This window comes from Lactuca virosa, chromosome 1 (assembly GCF_052849685.1).
Source record: "Lactuca virosa cultivar CGN04683 chromosome 1, Lactuca_virosa_CGN04683_v6, whole genome shotgun sequence".
In the NCBI taxonomy this organism is placed as follows: domain Eukaryota; kingdom Viridiplantae; phylum Streptophyta; class Magnoliopsida; order Asterales; family Asteraceae; genus Lactuca; species Lactuca virosa.
Window position 1 is genome coordinate 336,841,150 of NC_136426.1, and position 23,477 is coordinate 336,864,626.

Below are 23,477 nucleotides of genomic sequence, written 5' to 3' on the forward strand. Positions count from 1 at the left end.
GCGCGGGTTGAATCCAATACTCAGAACTTATGAGCACTCATGAGTGTTGTAGCACCACTTTGTCCACCAACTTGGACCTCTACAAACCAACCCATGACAGTCTTGATTCATATCTACTTCCAACATATGACCGACTGTGGATGGTTTGAATAACTTAATCATTCAGGAAGAGCGACTTAGTTATTCTGGAAGTCAAAACATGCAAAGTGAAACACAAGAATAAATGAATCAAATATGGTATCAAACCCTATGGATATAAATAAACACTTTTATTTATCACCATACTGATTACTCATTATTCATTGTTTCGGTTTTATCAACTTTATACTTGAATTTAAAACATATGTTGTCCCATGCTCCAAGCATGTACACTATGTTTTCTAAACACTAGTCATGCCATACACCAAGTATGCATACTATGTTTGTCTATGATCTTTACTTTGTAAAATAGATCAATTGAACATCACTCCAATGATCCTCTTTTCATAGTCCCAAATCCTTACTGCAAATGCAAGAATTCTAAATTCATGCCATTTACTGAAATCTGTTAGATTCTAAACTTATATGCATTGATCCTCTTAATGATTATGCACGAAGTCAGAAAGACTTGACAACAATCATTACAGAGCATTCCAAAGGAGATCAGCTCCTTGGAAACATCCTTCTTTCATTAAGTTTCCTAATCTTACACAGATTGAATAATTTCTAACTTTGAAACATTTCCATTTTCCATTTTGACTATCACTTCTGAACAAGAGTTGCCTCCTTACAGATTATGTCAATATGGTCCTTCCAGAATTAACATTATACTTCTAACTGTCCTTGAGCAACCAATCTTTGGTAAACCTTAGATTGTCCTCGACAATTGCTTAATCATTTTAGTCATATCTAATTCTAGACCTTTTCCCTTCATAATGCCCCAGGCATTTGGAAAATTTTAGAAAGGATGAATATAGCACATGTAATCGATCCTATATCCGAAGCATATGGGACACGATTCATGATGTCTCACATAAAGACTAAACCAGTCTTTTGCTATAATATTTCCATTTCAATTTGCCAAGTTCTCAAAATTCAGATTATAAAAAGGGATGCCGTAATCATAATCGAATTTTAGAACGCAAATTTCATAATACCCCAGGCATTTGGAAAATTTTAGAAAGGATGAATATAGCACATGTAATCGATCCTATATCTGAAGCATATGGGACACGATTCATGATGTCCAGTCTTTTGCTATAATATTTCCATTTCAATTTGCCAAGTTCTCAAAATTCAGATTATGAAAAGGGATGCCGTAATCATAATCGAATTTTAGAACGCAAATAATGGACCCATATATAGAATTTCCTTATGTTGAGCCATTCCAACATGAAATTCATATATATATCCTTGATTAAATACGATTAAAATCTCAATCTAAGCTTTTAGAATTGAAATGAAGTATAATTTCCTCTCCCTTAATTATAATTTCAACAATTCATGACTCCTCTTCTTAGTCATAAGAATGCACTAAGATGACTTTAGAGGACCAATTGTGATATGGTATCTTAATCATTAAGATGATCATAAACATGATACTAAAGTACTCTCCCTTCTTTTCAGATTTGAGAAACTTTTATCTTTCTGCCATACTTTGATTCTTCTTATTCGTTCTGTCTCACATTGAAACTTCTCCAATGCTACAGACTTATACTTAAACTTATAAGTATAACCATATTTACTGAACTTTAAGTAAATCATGACGAATAGTCTTCTTGATCTTTTGTGGTGGACTTGACCAGTGCACAAGAATGTGTACTCGATCCCTTAGTCCTTTCCTTATTCACATAAGGAATTAGTCTTAATTTTCCAAGCTAAAAGTTCTCATTCATCATACTATACAACTTGCATGATTCCAAGTTTCGGTCCAATTGAACCTTGGGTGATGAGAATCTTTCCTTATTTGGTAATATTAGACACTACCACAACCGAAAGAATCAAATCCATTTTTCCAATATTGCTATCAATGGAATCTTATAAGCAACAACTTTTCACAAACGCCATTGTAAGGATACTTAAAATAAATAAAATCAAAACCTTTTTCTTTTATTTTAAAACTTTGCGGAAAAACTTATCCTTACAATCCATATGAAAACCTTGTTGTTATCTATTCCTAAGCAATATAAATATCATAACTCTAAAGTAATAGCCCAAAATTCTGATCACCGAACCATGCGATTGAAATCCATCTTCGCGATCAGAATCAGCATGTACTTAATAGAGTTAGACAATGGACTTTACCTGAAGTAGAGCCAAACTTATTGACTTTAACATCCTTAGGTAAATTTGGCAGCTTCGTAACCAATGCCCCTTCCTTTGTCAATAGTTACCTATGGACCCTTGATAATGGGACTATCTCAGACTTCGCCTCTCTCTTTACCATTGGGTCAACCGAGTTGACTATGGCCGATCCCTTTCCATTGGGAAGAGAGAGCTTTACTGGATATCCAATGTCATCATTGTCAATGTCCATAGCGTTTTAGGAAGTTGATCTTAGCAAATAGATAAGATCATTAAGGGTCTTGTCTTAGTCTGTTTCATAGGATTCCCAAAAGAACTCACTATGTGACTTAGAAAGTAGTTGAGCCACCAACTTTCTCAAGACTTTGACACCCAACTCTCCCGGCTTGTCAATATGTGACTACATCTCCAAGATGTGATCACACCTAGACCTTGCCTTGCCAATAGGGCTTGAGTGACCTTAAACTTTTTAGGAACTTGTGGGTTAGGGAGAATAATTGGAGGAGGTGAAAGAAGTATGATATGCATGGGACATCATCTTCATTTAGGAAAGCTTGTTTCAAGAGATTTGGGAAGATCATAAATGTCTAGACCAGACATATTTTTGGGAGATATTCAAGATAGTTGATTTAAAGTCCTTAATATGACACCCAATATGAAATATTAAGGCTAGGACCCAACAAACTATTTTATAACTTAGAAGAGGGATGCCGTAATCCAAGCTATAAAATATTGAAGGTAGGTGAATGACGATTCACCAATTTCCACCATGAAAAACGAAATAATTTATTAGGTTTTAATTGGATTTGAAAGTCCTAGATCTTTGAGATTCATTGAACTGTTCAAAGGCATGTTTCAATCTCGAGTGTGCCCTTCAGGTTTTGTGACTGGGATGCCGAGGATCACAAAACAAAGTGTGAATAACCATGCAAATATACTTGGTACCCTTAATATTTACCCCTTAATCAGTGTGCCGGTTAACCACACACGCTCCACCGATACCATGATAAATATTAAGTTACCCTTTGCCTACCTTGTTAAGTCCAGGTTAGTGTGCCGGTTAACCACACACGCTCCACTAACGACTTAAGCAAAGTGCAAAGTGTAATTTCATGGGTTAGCACCAAATTCACATTTTCCTAAGTAACTTAGATTGGGTATTAATAAGAGTTTAGTTACTTAGTATTTATCATTAATACTTTTAATGAAAGGAGAATTATAGTCCTTGTCCTACCCGTTCAGCTAACGACCCTCCACCAGTCAAGGAAGCGGTGGGTGAGAGTGGACACCCATTAAACTGCCATTTTATAGGCAGTAACCTTATACCCCCCTTATAGACCGGCTTCGTGAATGAGGCCTACTAACGGTAAGACTGACTTTACTCTTATACATATATATAAATATGATTAACTTATAATATTATAAAGTATAAGGGTTGAATTTTAACTTTTAAAATTCTAAGGGCTAACTTGGAATTAAAGTATTCATAAGTGAAAATTTTTCAAATTCCAAAACTTGAGGGCAAGTTTTGAAACTATTCAAAACTAATTAATTCCATAACTTATGAGTTTAAAGTAGTTTTAATTAAAAAAAAAACTCTTCAAGTTCCATAACTTGAGGACAAGTTATGGAAGACTTTGAACTAATTAATAAAAAAAATAACTTTTTTTTATTGTAACTTATGGAACTAATTAAGGTTACACTTTTTTTTAATTTAATGAAGAGACTCTTGAACCTCCATAACTTGAGGACAAGTTATGGAGTCATAAAACCATTTAATTAGAAGTAGACTCTTCATTTTGTAACATTTGCCAACTTTTATGAGTTTTATGATTCTTAAATGTGACTTTTCATATAACTTGAGGACAAGTTACAAAAACACACTTTGGAATCAACTCTTAGATTAAAATGGATTGAAAACAACTATTGCACACAACTTTTCTATTAATCTAAGAACCTCATAAGAACAAGATAATTCAAATCATCAATCTTCAAGAAATTAGCATGAACATACAAACTAATACAAATCTTGAAATTATGACAATTATCTTAGAAATTGGATTAGCATGAACATTACCACATCAAAAACAAGTTTATAAGTCCAAAAAGATCTTAGGCTAATGTTCCTAGTCCAATTACAGCCAAAACAATCGAATATATGCATCCAACTCGATTTTTCAGCTACTTTTGCAAGTATAACAAGAAAACAAGCCTAGGCTCTGATACCACTGTTGGGTTATGAGCATTCTAACACTCCTAAGTGTACATGGAACCCTAAATACCTTGGATCTCTGTTTTCTCTATTATACATACAATTTATGAATATCCAAGGTATTATCCTAATCTTGCATACAAAATAATAAATATAACAAGATATAATACATACCTCTTTGATGTAGAATGTCTTCATGAAGCTTGAGTGCCTAGTGCCCCAAGTGTGACACCTCAAATGGTTCACACAACACCAAATACACTTGGAATTGTTGGATATAGTGTCTAAGTCCATAACTTTATTTGGTATGTACTTGACCCGACCCGGCATGGTCCATTTGGGTTGCATGGCATTGCAATACTTGGATAGACTAAATGAGAGAATAAGGCACTTATCATTATTAATATATTATAAGTTCTAATATATTAATAATAGTATTATTTAATTAGTATTGATAAAGTATTAATCTAGTATTAATTTGGTGATCAAAGTGAGACTAATTAAATATATAGGGTTGATTATGACAATCATCAATTCTTTTATGGTGGATTAATGATCCATGGTTTATGGGTTATGGATGTAACCATATGGAGCTCCATGGATAGTCCATGGGAGTTACAAATCCATGGGTCATGGGAAATCAAGAGTCATGACAATTAAGGGCATTCATGTGTAAACCCTAATTGTGACAACACTATAAAAGGAACCCTATGGCTAGCAAAAAGGGGATCTAGTGGACATAGTGTTACTAGAGAGGGCATAACCAATTTTGAGTGCTAGAAGTATTCTCTCAAGTTATTCCAAGTCTTGTGGTGTTGTGTGAAGCATTTGAGGCACAACATTTGGGGTGCTAGGCTCACAAAGTCTTGAAGGAATCCAAGCAACAACAAGGTATGTATTTCTACTAGTTTTATGTTTTATGTAATCCCCATGCCATGCTAGTTAGGAAATAACCTTGAAAAAGAAATTTGCATGTATATAGAGAAAACATAGATTCAAGGTTATTAGGGTTGCATGTACACTTAGGAAGTGTTAGAATGCTCAAAAACCCATCAGTGGTATCAGAGCCTAGGATTGTTTTCTGTATACTTGATGCAAAACTGCTTAAAAATCGAAAATTCTGCACTCTGACGACTGAACTCGCCGAGTCCATGGGGAGGACTCGCCGAGTCCATGAACAAATTCATCCTACTCGGCGAGTAGAATAATGCACTCGGCGAGTAGGAGCGTGCTGGGCAGTTTTTTCGAGTTTTGTTGCTGGAAATGGATTAAGATCATTATCCCAATCTGTTTTGGACTTGTAAAATCTGTTTTTCAAAATGATAATGATTATGTTAACCCATTTTACATGACTTTTATCAATTTTCAAGTATTGTATATGTTTATATGATTTCTTGAAATTGCTTGACATGAATTTGTGTTCTTATGAGTTTTTAGAAGATCATAGGAATTATGTGTAACCACCATGTGTGTTTAATTCATGATCTTAATGGCTATGATGGTGTCCATAACTTGTCCTCAAGTTATGGATAACCAAAAGTCACTTCTTTTAAATTGTGATTAAAGAACTAAAGAAGTTTCATAAAATGAAGAGTCTTCATTTTATGAACCATTAAAACTCATAAGTTACAAATTGAAGAGACTTGGAATAGTTTCAATTCTTGCCCTCAAGTTTTGGAATTTGAAAAGTCTTATACTTTAATACTTTAATTCCAAATTAAACCTTAGATTTTTAAAAAAAAGTTTAAAAATCAACACTTATACTATTATTATAATTTTATTAGATAGATATGTATAAGAATATGTCATTCTTACCGTTAGTAGGCCTCATTCACGAAGCCGGTCTATAAGGGGGGTATAAGGTTGTTGCCTATAAAATGGTGACTTAATGGGTGTCCACTCTCACCCACCGCTTCCTTGATCGGTGGAGGGTCGTTAGCCGAACGGGTAGGATACGACTTTAAATACTTGTTAAAAGTATAATGAATTATAAAGTAACTATACATTATAAATTCCCAATCTTAGTTACTTTAGGAAAATGTGAAATTGGTGCTAGCCCATAAAATTACACTTTGTACCTTACCAAGTTGTTAGTGGAGCGTGTGTGGTTAACCGGCACACTAACATGGACTAGTAAGAGTGGCAAAGGGTAACTTGACTTTATTATAGATCGGTGGAGCGTGTGTGGTTAACCGGCACATCGATTAGGTAATATTGTTGAGGGTACCAAGTCAATTTGTATGGTTATTCACACCTTGTTTGTGATCCTCGGCATCCCAGTCATAAACTTGAGAGGGCACAATCGAGATTCAAACATGCCATTGAAAAGTTCAATGTATCTCAAAAGATCTAGGAGTTTCAAAACCAATAAAACCTAATAATAAAATATTTCGTTCTTATGGTGGAAATTGGTAAATCGTCATTTACCTACCTTCAAATATTTTATAGTATGGATTACGGCATCCCTCTTCCAACTATAAATAGTTTGTTGGATCCTAGCCTTAATATTTCATTTGGGTGAATTATTAAGGATTCCTAATCTAATGAAACTTGTCTTTCTTTCCTTTCAGATGTCTTCCAACAATGCTTCTGGCTCAAACCCAACAGGCTCCTTTTCCCTTATGAACTTGTGTGGTAAAGTCATCTTTGATGAATCCAATTTCAATGAGTGGATCAGAAACATCAGAATGATTACCCGCTATGAGGACAAAGAATATGTCCTCGATAGGGAGCTTAAGGTTGTGAATGAAGCCACTGCTACTCCTGAAGAGTTTGCGGAGTTTGTTGCACATGAAAAGGATGCTACTAAAGTAGCATGCATCATGATGGCCACCATGACTCCTGAACTTCAAAAATCCTATGAAGATTTCTACCCCTATGAGATGCACCTGGATCTGATGGAAAGGTACCATCAGAGCGCGCGTCAGGAGAGGTATGAAATCATCTCCTCCATGATAACCGCAAGGATGAAGGATGGTGAACCCATCACCGGTCACTTGCAGAAGATGCAAAGGTTCGTTGACCGGTTGCTGAAGCTAAATGTTGACTTTCCTGAGGAAATGGCGATTGACATCATTCTCCATTCCTTACCTCCAAGTTATGATCAGTTTCGCATGACTTATCATATGAACAAGGAGGAAGTCACACTTAGCAAACTTTAAGGACTCTTAAGGACAGCTGAAAATGGCCTTAAGGGTAAAGCGGTTGCTACTTCTACTCCTTCAACAGCCCCTGTTCTGGCTATTGGGCAGGGAAAGGGTAAGAAGAGGAAAAGCCCTTCGAAGGGTACCAAGGGTAAGACTCTTGATGGTTCCTCTTCAAGTGGGACAAAGAAAGGTCCCATTACTCCTTCTTCAAACCCAAAGGAAGCATAGTTCTTCTATTGCCAGGATAAGGGACACTTCAAGCGAAGCTGCCCCAAATATCTGCAAGATGTAAAGGATGGGAAGGTTAAACCCACCCATGCAGGTATTTACACAATTTTGTCTAATAACTCATCTAATGCTAATTCTTGGGTGCTTGATATAGGTTGTGGTATTCACATCTGTACTGATTTGCAGGCACTAAGAAGAAGTGAGCAAGTGGAGCACGGGAAGATAAACTTAGTCATGGGCAACAGGAAAGCATCACCTGTTACCAAGATAGGAGTTTATTCTTTGTTGCTTGATAATGGGTTAATGTTAGATTTGAATAAGTGTTGTTACTCGCCCGAAATGGCAAGAAATATTATTTCCTTTCATGGCTTGTACAAACAAGGTTTTACATTTTCATTTGATAATAAAAATGGTGCTATTAATGTTTATTACAATGATGTATTTTACTTTAAAGCATTACCTTGTGATGGTGTATATGAAGCCGTGAATGTTGTAGACAATCTAGGAAATAATGTGTTGTATATTGATTCTTCAGATAGCTTAGATAAAGCATCCTTGTGGCATTGTCGTCTTGGACATGTTAACAAGAAGCGCATAGGCCAACTCCAAAAGGCTGGAGTCTTGGAATCATTTGACCTCAAGTCAGATGATAGTTGCGAGTCTTGTTTACTTGGAAAAATGACAAAGTCACCCTTCACAGGTACTTGTGATAGGGGTGAAGGTTTGTTGGACCTTGTACACACGGATGTGTGTGGGCCCTTCAGAGTTGCTACAAGGGATGCTAATCGCTATTATGTGACTTTTACTGATGATTACAGTAGATATGGATATATTTACTTAATCAAGCATAAGTTAGAAACCTTTGAAAAGTTCAAAGAGTTTAAGCAGGAAGTGGAGAATCAGTTGGGCAGGAACATCAAGATGCTCCGATCCGATCGAGGAGGAGAGTATCTTAGCATTGAGTTCCTTGACTATCTTAAGGAATGTGGGATCGTCTCACAATTGACACCTCCCAGAACACCACAGTTGAATGGTGTAGCTGAGAGGCGCAATCGAACCTTGTTGGATATGGTTCGTTCCATGATGAGTCGAGCTTCGTTACCAATCTCTTTCTAGAGGTATGCCTTAGAGACTGCCGCCCATATCCTTAATCTAGTCCCTACTAAAAAGGTTGCCAAAACACCTCACGAGATGTGGACTGGGAAAGTTCCCAATTTGGACCACATCAAGATTTGGGGTTGTGAAGCTTTCGTGAGGCGTGAAACTCATGATAAGCTTGAACCTCGAAGTGAGAGGTGTATTTTCATCGGCTACCCATAGAGATCCTTTGGTTACCTCTTCTACAGACCCAGTGATAATGTGGTTTTTGTATCAAGAAGAGGAGTCTTTCGTGAGAGAGAATTCATAAGCCAAGGGGACAGTGGGAGGCAAATTGACCTTGAAGAGCTTCAAGAGTCAAGTGGTGAAGGAACCTCAAATGCTATCGACCAACCTGAGGAGGAAACTCCTGTTGATCCGATAGATGAGTCTGTACCTCCAAGACGTTCCACTAGGGTGAGGAACACACTTGATTTTTATTATGGTTATCACATCACCACTGAAGATGATACATTTATTAGTGATAGTACACTAATAGACTTGGATGAACCTAATAATTACAGGGAAGCCATGGCAGGCCCTGAGTCTGCTAAATGGAAGGAGGCTATGGACAGCGAGATTCAGTCCATGTATGACAATCAAGTTTGGAACTTGGTTGACAATGTACCAGGTCGTAAGACAATTGGGTGCAAATGGATCTTCAAGAAGAAGACCGACATGGATGGGAAGGTACACACTTACAAAGCGCGACTGGTTGCGAAGGGCTTTACTCAAACTCCGGGAGTTGACTATGATGAGACCTTCTCACCAGTAGCTAAGATTAAGTCTATTATAGTATTGTTAGCCATAGCTGCATTTCATGATTATGAAATATGGCAAATGGATGTCAAAACCGCTTTCCTTAATGGAAAGTTGGTTGAGGATGTTTACATGGCTCAACCAGAGGGTTTTGTCGATACAAGATACCCTAATAGAGTGTGTAAGCTTGATAAATCCATTTATGGATTGAAACAAGCATCTCGCAGATGGAATCTTTGCTTTGATGAGAAAGTCAAAGAGTTTGGCTTTTCTAGGAGTGAGGATGAGTCTTGTGTGTATGTCAGGGCTAGTGGGAGCATAGTTAGCTTCTTGGTGTTGTATGTGGATGACATACTTCTCATAGGAAACGACGTCCCAACCTTGCAGGAGGTTAAGTCCTGGCTTGGGAAGTGTTTCGCTATGAAGGACCTTGGGGAAGCTGCCTATATCCTAGGGATAAGGATATTGAGAGATAGGAGTAAGAGACTAATTGGACTTAGTCAAAGTACTTACTTGGATAAGGTGCTGAAAAGGTTCAGCATGCAAGAATCCAAGAAAGGAGAATTACCAATCCGGAGTAATGCCAAGCTGAGTAAGACTCAGAGTCCGAGTATAGAGGCTGAGATAGCTGAAATGAGTCATATACCATATGCTTCCGCTGTGGGCTCGATCATGTATGCTATGACTTGTACTCGCCCTGATGTGGCCTTTGCTTTGAGCATGGTCAGTAGATATCAAGGGAACCCTGGCAGGGCACACTGGACAGCGGTAAAGAACATTCTCAAGTATCTGCGGAGGACTAAGGATTGGGTCCTTACCCTCGGAGGCAGTGATGACTTGAGAGTGGAAGGATATAGCGATGCTAGCTTCCAGACTGATAGGGATAATTTCCGCTCTCAGTCAGGCTGGGTCTTTATCCTAAATGGAGGGGCAATTACTTGGAAAAGTTCCAAGCAGGAGACAGTAGCTGATTCTACTTGTGAATCAGAGTACATAGCAGCAAGTGAAGCAGCTAAGGAGGCGATATGGCTAAAGAACTTCATCGGAGACCTTGGAGTTGTACCAGCTATAAAGGAGCCAATGGAAATTTTATGTGACAATGAAAGTGCGGTTGCTTTGGCTAAGGAACCGAGAGATCACGGGAGATCTAGACACATTGACAGAAAATACCATTTCATCAGACATCGAATAGAAGAAGGACTCCTCGTGGCTAAGAGGGTATCATCAGATGAGAACCCGGCAGATCCCCTCACGAAGGGACTGAGCAGGGTTAAGCATTTACAGCATGCGAGGCGCATTGGGCTGAAGGATGATATTAGTTTCAATAATTAGATTCCTAAAACTTGTAAAATGTAATTGACATTTGATGATAAATAAAAGTTGTTATTTATTTATGAGTAAGGTGTTACTATCTTGTGTTGATTGTTTACTATGTTTCAATTTTGCATGTTTTTACTTCCAGAATAATTATGTAATTATTCAAACCATCCACAGTCAGTCAAACTTTGGAAGTAAGTATTGATTTAAGACTGTCATGAATTTGGCTTGTATGATTTGTCTAAAAGTGCTTTGGACAATGCAATGGTTGCTACAACATTCATGAGTACTCATAAGGGCTGAGTATTGGATCCAACCCACGCTCACTTGCATCACTTCATGGAACTTATCTCGAGTGATCGTGAGACGGTAATATCATATAAATCTTCAAACCTAGAGATATGAGTTGTTGACTATGAGTTGGTTATTCATTGATTGCACGAAAACGCATTGGTAACTCGATGTCATAAAACGTGCCTTTGTGAATAATTCAACAAGTAGTTAGTACAAGCATACCAGTTGAAGTTTATCTTTTCCTTCTAGAAATAGAAGCGATATCTGGGCCCCTCGATGATTTGGTTTTGACCTATGTACCGGGCCCGGTCAGAACCTAATTGATGTGTTCAATTTAGTTCTATGTCGAAACAAATCAGAGATCGAGAAACAAATGCTGGACAATAAGTAAGACCATGTTCCATGTGTTTGTCCGGCTGACATCATGAGAACAGAGGATTATATGATCACTTATCTTAAATGGCGTATCATCATCATCTCAGTTCCGAGAGACTTTGAAAGAGCTACGATTGCTAGTCGGATTTTGAAGTCATATTTGCAAATATAGTTATTAGACTTATCCAAGTGGGAGACTGTTGGATATAGTGTCTAAGTCCATAACTTTATTTGGTATGTACTTGACCCGACCCGGCATGGTCCATTTGGGTTGCATGGCATTGCAATACTTGGATAGACTAAATGAGAGAATAAGGCACTTATGGTTATTAATATATTATAAGTTCTAATATATTAATAATAGTATTATTTAATTAGTATTGATCAAGTATTAATCTAGTATTAATTTGGTGATCAAAGTGAGACTAATTAAATATATAGGGTTGATTATGACAATCATCAATTATTTTATGGTGGATTAATGATCCATGGTTTATGGGTTATGGATGTAACCATATGGAGCTCCATGGATAGTCCATGGGAGTTACAAATCCATGGGTCATGGGAAATCAAGAGTCATGACAATTAAGGGCATTCATGTGTAAACCCTAATTGTGACAACACTATAAAAGGAACCCTATGGCTAGCAAAAAGGGGATCTAGTGGACATAGTGTTACTAGAGAGGGCATAACCAATTTTGAGTGCTAGAAGTATTCTCTCAAGTTATTCCAACTCTTGTGGTGTTGTGTGAAGCATTTGAGGCACAACATTTGGGGTGCTAGGCTCACAAAGTCTTGAAGGAATCCAAGCAACAACAAGGTATGTATTTCTACTAGTTTTATGTTTTATGTAATCCCCATGCCATGCTAGTTACGAAATAACCTTGAAAAAGAAATTTGCATGTATATAGAGAAAACATAGATTAAAGGTTATTAGGGTTGCATGTACACTTAGGAAGTGTTAGAATGCTCAAAAACCCATCAGGAATAACTTGAGAGAAACTTGAACACTCCTTGAAATCGTCTAGCCCTCACACTCACACATTAGTGCACGATTTCTTGAGCCATGGGATTCTTTTATATGGTGGCTATTAGGGTTACACCATGTAACTCATAACTTTACCCATTCCTTATGCTCCATGGATTTTAACCTCCATGGAGTATCCATGGGTCACCCCATGGACTTAGTCCAACATAAGGAATCTTGGATCACAAGCCCACATATATAAGAATGAATGATTTACACAATCAACCCATATATTTAATTAGTCTCCTTTTGATCACTTAATTAATTCCAAATTAGTTCTTGATCAATACTAATTAAATAACCTTATTAATATATTAGAACTTATAATATATTAACCAACCTTAAGTGTTATTTCTCTCATTATAGTCTATCCAAATGCATGATGCCATGCAACCCAAATGGACCATGCCGGGTCGGGTCAAGTCTTACCAATTATAGTTATGGACTTAGACATTAATCCAACATAAAGGGATCGAGTACACATTCTTATGCACTGGTCATGTCCACCACAAAGCTCGTTAAGACTATTTGATTTACTAAAGTTTAGTAAATATGGTTATACTTACAAGTTTAAGTATAATTCTGAAACATTGGAAAAGTCTCAATGTATGGCAGAACGAATGAGAAGAATCAAATTAGGCAGAAAGATAAAAGTTTTCTCAAATCTGAAAAGATGGGAGAGTACTTTAGTATCATGTTTTGTGATCATATTAATGATTTAAGAACCACAGCACAATTGGTCTTCTAAGGACATCTTAGTGCATTCTTATGACTAAGAAGAGGAGTCATGAATTGTTGAAATGGTTAAATCAAGAAGATGAGTAATACTTCGTTTCAAAACAAGTCTTAGAGTCATACTCCAAGACTATAAGTTGAGTGGCATATCTTAAAGAAAGGTTTGTAACACTTGTCAAATGTAAGAGTAAAAGTGTCCTACTCTTGTACATTTGAAGTTGGTAAGTTGTGATGTTTTGGATTAAACAAAGACCAACTAAGGCCAATTGTGTGAAGTGTTTGTCTTGATAAAGAATCCGAACTATCTCTTGAATATTTGGCAAGATAGTCTTATATGTCAAGAGGACAGTGGGAGTCTTAAAGATCCTAAAAAGAATTTCAAGAACTAATCAAGAATAAAACCTAAGGTTCTTCACTAGCACACGACTTGAGGTTTATAACCTATCGTGTTGGCATATTCTGTGCCCATTCCAGTTAAAGTTGGCTTTGCATAGGAGTTCTGAAAGTTCTCAATTGGTTGCATAACAACTTGGAAGCAATGGCAGGCCCTGTACTGCCAGGTGGCAAGAAGTTAAGATTGCATAAGTTCAGTCCATATGAGTTTGGATTTGTCATTATCCTTGTCTTGTGACTATGGTTTTGACGATTCACATGGATAAGAACACATACACCATAAAATCTAAGGGTCATAAGGTTTCTCTCCGATTCATGAAAATGATGGTGAGGAAACACTTCCACCAAGTAGATTTGAAGCAGATGGCAAAAGGTCTAAACAATTGAGACTATGATTACGGCATCCCTTTTCATAGTTCTGAAATTGTTTAGACACACATGCCTGCTATCTAAGGAAAGGTGTATGATTTTGATAAAGTTTTATCAAAGCATCTCGTATCAGAAATCTGAACTTTGGTAAGAAAGTCAATAAAGTATTGATTTTTAGAAGTCCAGCTGATTTCTGAGTACATGTCAAAGCTAGTGGGAGCATAAGTGTTATGCTAATAATTATCATGTTAGTGGGAGCATGATAATTATTGTTAGTGTTGCAAGTTAGCAATGTTAATTATAGAAAACAAAAGTTTCAATTTGTGAGGCTGCAGGGATTGAAAAAGTTGTTTTGCTATAATTAAGGGAGAGGATATACTTCATTTCAGTTCTAAAGGCTTAGATTGAGACCTTAATCATCTTTAGTCAAGAATATATATATATATATATATATATATATATATATATATATATATATATATATATATATATATATATATATATATATATATATATATGAATTTCATGTTGGATTGGTTCAACTTAAGGAAATTCTATATATTGCGTTCTCAAAATTCGATTATGATTACGGCATCCCTCTTCATAGTCAAATTTTGAAAACAAGGAAAATAAAAATATTGTAGCAAAAGACTGGTCTAGAATCCTGTCTTTATGTGAGATATCATGAATCGTGTACCATTTGCTTTGCGTACAGGATCGATTGCATGTGCTATAATATTTGTCATTTCTAAATTTTTCCAAATGCCCAGAGGCATTAAGAAGGGAAAAGGTCTAGAATTGGATATGACTAAAATGATTAAGCAATTGTCGAGGACAATCTGAGGTTTACCAAAGATTGGTTGCTCAGGGACAGTTGGAAGTATAATGCTAATTTTGGAAGGACCATATTGACATATTCTGAAAAGAGGCATCTCTTATTCAGAAGTGATAGTCAAAATGAGAATATGGAGTTGTCTCCATAGGTGGAAGTTATCTGTGTAAGATTAGAAAACTTAATGCAAGAAGCATGTCCAAATCAATGTACTTTGAATATGAGATTTAGTTTCAATGGAGTTGATCTCCATTGGAATACCTTATAATGACTGTTGACAAGTCTTTGTGACTTTGTACATATTCATTACAGGAGGGTCAGTGCATATAAGTTTAAAATCTAAACAGATTTCGATAAATGATAGGAATTTGAAATTCTCACATTTTTCGATAAGGATTTGGGAGTGTGAAATTAGAATCATTGAAATTATGTTCAATTGGTTTATTTCACAAAGTAAGGATCATAGACAAACATAGAGTGCATACTTGGTGTATGGCAAAGCTATTGTTTAAGAAAAACATAGTGTACATGCTTGGAGCATGGGACAACTAGTGTTTTTAATTCAGGTATAAAGTTGATAAAACCGAAACAATGAATAATGAGTAATCAGTATGGTGATAAATAAAAGTGTTTATTTATATTCATAGGGTTTGATACCATATTTGATTCATTTATTCTTGTGTTTCACTTTGCATGTTTTGACTTCCAGAATAACTAAGTCGCTTTTCCTGAATGATTAAGTTATTCAAACCATCCACAGTCGGTCATATGTTGGAAGTAGATATGAATCAAGATTGTCATGGGTTGGTTTGTAGAGGTCCAAGTTGGTGGACAAAGTGGTGCTACAACACTCATGAGTGCTCATAAGTTCTGAGTATTGGATTCAACCCGCGCTCATTTGAATCACTTCATGGATTTTATCACGAGTGATCATGAGACGATAATATCTTATATTCTTCAAACCTAGAGTTCGACATATGAGTCGAAGTTTATCCATTCCTTTTACCTTCGGGATAAAAGCGATATCTGTGGGCCCCTCGATGATTTAAAGATGATACATGTGAGTGCTTGGCCAAGCCAGGACTGATTTGATTTGTTCAATCAGTCAGTCATCATGAATCGGAAATCGGGAAACAACAAATGGACAGAGAGAATGATTGATAATCCATGTCTCAGTCCATATGATATCTAGAATGGAGGAATATATGATCCCTTATCTAATGGACGAGTTCATCGACAAGGTCAGAGTTCGACAGAAGCTTTTGAGAGCTACGATTGCTGATCGGTTCCTGAAGTCATTCGCAATAATAGTTTTAGACTTATCCAAGTGGGAGACTGTTGGATTAATGTCTAAGTCCATAACTATAATTGGTAAGACTTGACCCGACCCGACATGGTCCATTTGGGTTGCATGGCATCATGCATTTGGATAGACTATAATGAGAGAAATAACACTTAAGGTTGGTTAATATATTATAAGTTCTAATATATTAATAAGGTTATTTAATTAGTATTGATCAAGAATTAATTTGGAATTAATTAAGTGATCAAAAGGAGACTAATTAAATATATGGGTTGATTGTGTAAATCATTCATTCTTATATATGTGGGCTATGAAGAGGGATGCCGTAATCATAATCGAATTTTGAGAACGCAATATATAGAATTTCCTTAAGTTGAACCAATCCAACATGAAATTCATATATATATTCTTGAATAAAGATGATTAAGGTCTCAATCTAAGCCTTTAGAACTGAAATGAAGTATATCCTCTCCCTTAATTATAGCAAAACAACTTTTTCAATCCCTGCAGCCTCACGAATTGAAACTTTTGTTTTCTATAATTAACATTGCTAACTTGCAACACTAACAATAATTATCATGCTCCCACTAACATGATGATTATTAGCATAACACTTATGCTCCCACTAGCTTTGACATGTACTCAGAAACCAGCTGGACTTCTAGAAATCAATACTTTATTGACTTCCTTACCAAAGTTCAGATTTCTGATACGAGATGCTTTGATAAAACTTTATCAAAATCATACACCTTTCCTTAGATAGCATGTATGTGTGTCTAAACAATTTCAGAACTATGAAAAGGGATGCCGTAATCATAGTCTCAATTGTTTAGACTTTTTGCCATCTGCTTCAAATCTACTTGGTGGAAGTGTTTCCTCACCATCATTTTCATGAATCAGAGAGAAACCTTATGACCCTTAGATTTTATGGTGTATGTGTTCTTATCCATGTGAATCGTCAAAACCATAGTCACACGACAAGGATAATGACAAATCCAAACTCATATGGACTGAACTTATGCAATCTTAACTTCTTGCCACCTGGCAGTACAGGGCCTGCCATTGTTTCCAAGTTGTTATGCAACCAATTGAGAACTTTCAGAACTCCTATGCAAAGCCAACTTTAGTTGGAATGGGCACAGAATATGTCAACACGATAGGTTATAAACCTCAAGTCGTGTGCTAGTAAGTATAACCATATTTTCAGATGATCACAAACATGATACTCAAGTACTCTCCCATCTTTTCAGATTTGAGAAACTTTTATCTTTCTGCCTAATTTGATTCTTCCCATTCGTTCTGCCATACATTGAGACTTTTCCAATGTTTCGAAATTATACTTAAACTTGTAAGTATAACCATATTTACTAAACTTTAGTAAATCAAATAGTCTTAACTAGCTTTGTGGTGGACATAACCAGTGCACAAGAATGTGTACTCGATCCCTTTAGTCCTTCACTTGACTCACACATCCATGTGAACAAGTAATTAGTCTTGATTTCCCAATGCTTGAAAGTTCTCATTCATCATAATATTCAACTAGCATGATTCCAAGTTTCGGTCCAATTGAAACTTAGGTGATGAGGAACTTTCCTGATTTGGTAAATTTAGACACTACCACAAATGAAAGAATCAAATCCATTTTCCAATCTTGCTGTCAGTGGAATCATATAAGCAACAATTTTCCACAAATGCCATTGTAAGGATACTTCAAATAAACAAAATTAAACAATTTTCTTTTATTTTAAAACTTTGCGGAAAAACTTATCCTTACAATCCACATGGAAAATTGTTGTTATCTATTCCTTAGCAATATATCATAACTTCTTAAGCAACTGCTCAAAATTCTGATGCGATCGAAATCCACCTTCGCGATCAGAATCAGCATATACTTCCTTTAAGATTTCTCTCTATTCTTTGATTCTTAAAACATCAACATGTGACCCAGTCACATCATGTAATGAGGATCTCAGAATAGAACTTAACAGAGTTAGATAATGGGCTCTACCTGATGTAGAGTCAAACTTATTGACTTAACATCCTTAGGTAAATTTGGCAGCTTTGCAATCAACACCCCTTCCTTTGGCAAAATATACATATGGACCCTTTGGTAATGGGACTATCTCAGACTTAGCCTTTCTCCTTACCATTTGGTCAACCGGGTTGACTATGGCCAATCCCTTTCCATTGGGAAGAGAATGCTTTTTCTGGATTTCCAGTGTCACCATTGTCACTGTCAATAAAGTTTTTGGGAAGTTGATCTTCTAATCAAATTTGCTTCACTATCGTTCCAAACAATTGCTGATTCAGCAGCACCAAGCAAATAGATATGATCATTAAGGTTCATGTCATAGTCTGTATCATAGTAGTCCCAAAGGAACTCACTATGTGACTTAGAAAGTGATTGAACATCCAACTTTCTCAAGACTTTGAAACCCAACTCTCCCGACTTGTCAATATGTGACTTCATCTCTAATATGTGATCACACATAGACCTTGCTTGCCATTAGGGCTTGAGTGACCTTGAACTTGTGGGTTAGGGAGAATAATTGGAGGAGGTAGAGGAAGTAAAGTTCCATGAGATTTGGGAAGATCATAGATGTCTGAACTCGACATCTTTTGGGAGATATTCAAGATAGTTGATCTAAAGTCATTAATATAACACCCAATATGAAATATTAAGGCTAGGATGCCGTAATCCAAGCTATAAAATATTTGAAGGTAGGTGAATGACGATTCACCAATTTCCACCAAGATAAACGAAATGTATTATTAGGTTTTAATTGGTTTTGAAACTCCTAGATTCTTTTGAGATTCATTGAACTTTTCAATGGCATGTTTCAATCTCGAGTGTGCCCTTCAGGTTTTGTGACTGGGATGTCGAGGATCACAAAACAAGGTGTGAAGTAACCATGCAAATATACTTGGTACCCTTAATATTTACCCCTCAATCGATGTGCCGGTTAACCACACGAGCTCCACCAATACTATGATAAATATTAAGTTACCCTTTGCCTACTTTGTTAAATCCAGGTTAGTGTGCCGGTTAACCACACACGCTCCACTAACGGTTTAAACAAAGTGCAAAGTGTAATTTCATGGATTAGCACCTTATTCACATTTTCCTAAGTAACTAAGATTGGGAATTAATAAAAGGTTTAGTGTCACACCCCAAAACCGAGAACGGCAGAATACGTTCTGGGGTGGAGGACGTCATGTACAGTATCATAACAAAGCATAATAGTAAAGACAAGTAACAACATCCATTGCATTAAGATAATAATTGTAATACAAACGTGTTCAGTACAAATGTTTAGACACCAAAAATACAATCAAAATAAAATGGAGTCTTATGTGTGCTCCGTCTTCTCAAAGGTTGCATCCGTACCTGTCTACTGATGACCTGAGAATACAAGTTATTTTGAAAACGTTTATCAGCAAAAAGCTGGTGAGTTCATAAGTATTTAGTGTCATTTTCTGTATAAAATATTCACATTTATACTTTGTAAAAGAAAGTTTTGGTGTTTGAAAATAGTATGGGCCCTAGAAAAACCCTATGTTTTCCAGAAAAAAGTAGTCTGCACCCAGACCCGATGGTTTTTTTGTTCCTTTGATAATGTACAAGTTTTCCCAGTAGTTATTAGTTTGACAATATAGTTTGACTCTATCCATGTATAGTAATGAGAAAAATGTTTTACCCCAACAGTATTACTGTCGGCCATATGTAATGAAATGCAGGCTCCAGGTAGTATTAAATGTACAATACTCCTCAGGGAGTCTGTTGCCTTTAATTCTTAAAGTATTAATTAAAGGTTTGAATGTGAACTCGTACGTAACCATGCTGATTGACGATCGAATCCCTTTGACCCTCCGAGTCATATGTAGATGTGACATTTTGTCACCCCTGGGCCTAGACGGCTCGGACTGTAGCTAGCAGTCGGGATGTGGGAGTGTCTATCCCGTATAGATCTATACACATAATGCCCGCTCTCCCTCCAGGAGACTCTGGTTACGCGGTGATAGCACAAAGATGTGTCGTATCGAGAGTCGGACTAATAACAAAATACCTTAAGCCCACAATCAAACAAGAACATGAAATAAGGTGAGCTATTAGTCCTAAGTCCTTCAAGTCTTACTTATATAAATATATTGGTGTAGATATGGTTTGAGAATAAAAATTAGTTTAAACGAATTTTGGAAAATAGTTTTATAGTGATTAACACGAAAATGAATTTGGTAAATCATTCGAAAACAGTTTAATTGGCAATACATTTGAAAATATTGAAGATTCCTTTTTGGTGGTAAAAACAGTTAATAGTGTAGAAAATCCTTTTGGTTGCAAGTTATAATTCACATGCGATTGTTACTATAACTTAGTTGGTTCAACTTGTATTCCCCCCCATAAAACAGTTAAAAACATTTAAAAAGGTTCATTTAGGGGTATGAACTCACCTGTAGTGAGTGAAGTGGATGGAAACGCCGAGTAGGATGCTAGGTGTCAAGTGAGGACTTGAACACACACACGGATCCTAAGTAATCATGTAGTGATGTATAAAGTATCTAATTAGTTGTGTAATCACTAATTAAGTGAGTAAAGGCACTTTAATGTATGAAAACACTTTGTTTCAAATGTTAGGAGTGCTAAAGGTGGCATCTAAGGAGTGTATGGCCTCACTATGGAGTTTACACTTCACTTGGCCACACTTAAGTGTGTTTAGGGTTGGGAGACCATTTCCCCCATGAGTTTACGGCCGTAAACTCATGGAAATGGTGAGTTTGTGTGTCTAAAGGTCTCATGCATCACAAGGAAGGCTCCTAGGATCAATTCGAGGGCTTTGGAAGTGATTAGGGTTCAATTGGGTACTCCCTTGGAGTTTACGGTCCTTGGACCACTCCTTGGGAGTTTACGGTCGTAAACTCTAGGGTTTACGGCCGTAAACCCTTGACCACTTCAACCATTTCATGTTTTCGGGTCCTAAGCTCATCTACACTAGTTTCAAGTTCATCAAACAAGCTAACGAAGGGTTTAGGGGCATCAAAACACCATTTGAGGTGTTTACGGTTTTGGGTTTACGGTTCTTGAATGTTCAAGAACCGTAAACTCAAGTTTATGGCCAAAAAGTCACGATCTTGGGTTCCTTAGTCCATGCATGTAGGTATCTAAGCTTTAGAGGAGGTTTCGAAGTGTTTTTGGGGCTTCTAAACCCCTTTTTGGGAGTTCATGGTTTTTGGGAGGCTCCCCAAACCGTAAACACATGCATGTTGAGGCATTTGGATGATTCAAACTTGAGATGGCATGAATACTAAGTTAAACAACAAGTTAGGAATATTACCTTTGATTTTTGAGCTTGAATGAGGTGATCTTTTGGCCAAACCCGATTTTTAGAGAGAGAAAGTAGAGAGAGAAAGCTCCAAGGTGGGAAAAGGCTCTAAAGGTGGACACTCCTCCTTTATATATGGCTGCCTAGTGGGCACCCACCATACACTGTCGTTTAAACGGAGCTAAATGTTTTTACCCGGTAAACTAACCGTAACCCGACTTAGTTGCTTTTGTTCCGTCATTAAATATATTATTTTAATAACTCAAAATGAATTATTTTAATAAATAAAAGTTAACGGAAAAATTTTCATAGAATTAACTTTTATTAACGGAAACGGGTTACAGTGACGGAGTAAATTTCGGGTTGTCACATCATCCCCCCGTTAGAGGGAATTTCGTCCCGAAATTCAGAATTCAAGTAGTTACGTTATTACAACGCAACTAAGCAAAGAGATGAGGATAGTTAAGTTTCATTTGATCCTCGCGCTCCCAAGTGAACTTTGGTCCTCGTTTGGCATTCCAACGAACCTTCACAATCGGGATGCGGCTTTGCTTCGTTCGTTTGACCTCTCGGTCCATGATCTCCACAGGTTCTTCCACGAAGTTGAGGCTCTCATTGATCTCGATTTCATCGAGTGGAATTATGAGAGTCTCTTCGGATAGGCACTTTTTCAAATTCGAGACGTGGAAGGTAGGATGCACATTACTAAGTTCGCGGGGTAGATTGAGTTTGTAAGCTACGGGGCCGATTCTAGCGAGAATCTCAAAAGGCCCTATGTATCTTGGATTCAGCTTTCCGCGCTTTCCGAAGCGTATCAAGCCTTTCCAGGGTGAGACTTTCAAAAGGACTCGGTCTCCCACCTGGAATTCCAAGGGTTTCCTCCGTTTGTCTGCGTAGCTTTTCTGTCGGTCTCTTGAGGCTTTAAGTCGTGCTCGGATTTGTACGATCCTTTCGGTGGTTTCGCGGATGATTTCTGGACCGGTGAGAGTGCTGTCAGGAACTCGTCCCTTAGCTAATTGAGTGTCGCCTACCTCGGCCCAGCACAGAGGGGATCTGCACTTCCGGCCGTATAGGGCTTCGAATGGAGCAGCTTTGATGCTTGTGTGATAACTGTTGTTGTAGGAAAACTCGACTAGGGGTAAGTGGGTATCCCACGCCTTACCAAAGTCGATTACACAGGCTCGCAGCATATCCTCCAAGGTTTGAATAGTTCTCTCACTTTGTCCATCGGTTTGAGGATGATATGATGTGCTCATATCCAGCTTAGTTCCAAGAGCCTTCTGTAGTGACTGCCAGAACCTTGAGGTGAACCTGCTATCCCGATCGGAAATAATGGACACAGGTACACCGTGCAGTCGGACTACCTCTTGGATGTAAATTCGCGTAAGTCTCTCCATTTTGAAATTTTCCTTGATGGGAAGGAAGTGGGCGGATTTGGTTAGCCGGTCGACAATTACCCAAATGGTGTCGTACCCACTCGGAGATTTGGGCAATTTGGTAATGAAATCCATAGTAATTCTCTCCCACTTCCATTCAGGTATCTCTGGCTGTTGGAGAAGACCCGAGGGTTTCTGGTATTCGACCTTGACCTTAGCGCAAGTAAGGCACTTATTCACGAAGGTAGCGATTTCCGCTTTCATGTTAGGCCACCAGTACGATTTCTTGAGATCCAGGTACATCTTATCTGAACCTGGGTGAATGGAATATCGAGTGTTGTGTGCTTCTTTCATGACCAAGTCTCTGAAG